Source organism: Bison bison, unplaced genomic scaffold (genome assembly GCF_000754665.1).
Source record: "Bison bison bison isolate TAMUID 2011002044 unplaced genomic scaffold, Bison_UMD1.0 scf7180017864093, whole genome shotgun sequence".
Lineage (NCBI taxonomy): Eukaryota > Metazoa > Chordata > Mammalia > Artiodactyla > Bovidae > Bison > Bison bison.
Window position 1 is genome coordinate 3,099,308 of NW_011494665.1, and position 1,112 is coordinate 3,100,419.

The following is a 1,112-nucleotide window of genomic DNA, read 5'->3' on the forward strand; positions in this document are numbered from 1 at the left end:
CCCGGCAGGAGTGCTAGTGGGGGGCGGCCCCGCAGCCCGGCCCTTCCCAGAGCTACGCTCCGCCCCAGGCGCGCTCCCTCCCGGACCTCTCGCGGCCCGCACCCTACCAGCTCCTGGGCGGTGCTCAAGCCTTCTCTAAATCCCAGGATCGGGTGTTTCAAGGCTTTCTGTAGGACAGACTAGACATCAGCTGGACTTTGGACCCCCGGTCAGAGAGTCAGGGCACTAAGACCCAAGTCCATCATTCCCTTTTCCCTCTCATTTTCACTGGATGACGGGAGGGTGGCACTACTCTCCCAGGAGACTGAAGAACTCGGCCTCCTGCCCACATGGTGCTGCAAGTTGCGGCATGGCACGTTGGCCAGACCCATGCCCTCCCTCCAGCTGCCAGCAGCAGCAACCCCAGGAGATGGGTGGGGGCCGAGAGTGAAGTAGGGGAGAGGTGGAGGCCCAGACAGCCAGATTTCTGGAGGGGCCTCGGCGGCAGAGGCCCCTCCCTTTGGGCAAAGGGACAATAATTGGGGCTAGCCAGCCAATGCTTTCCATCCTGGTTTTAATTGGGGCAGAGGAAACGGGGGAAGGAGAGAGGGGAAGCAAAAGAGGCCTCCGGCAGTTTAAGCTTTCAAAGGAAGGAGCAGCAGCTTTGAGGGATGGGAAAACCTGGATTCTGTAAAAGACAAATTTGCCGGCTGAACAGGAGGAGCTGTCTGCAGTCAGCCCAAACTTCACTCCTTTCTCTTCAGCCTGCCACTCAAGCACCCAGGACAGCAGCAGAACAAAAGCAGAGCCAAGGAGCTTTTCCGGTGGTACACAGGGATGGGCAAGTGGCTAGACAGGAAGAGGGGTCCTTCTCTCAGGTATCTGAACTCTCTACACCAGGCACACGTATTAGCAACCCCTGACCGACCCAACGGAAAAGGCAATGGCAACCCACTCCAGTACTATTGCCTGGAAAATCCCATGGATGGAGGAGCCTGGTAGGCTGCAGCCCATGAGGTCGCTAAGAGTCCGACACAACTGAGCGACTTCACTTTCACTTTTCACTTCATGCATTGGAGAAAGAAATGGCAACCCACTCCAGTGTTCTTGCCTGGAGAATCCCAGGGATGGGG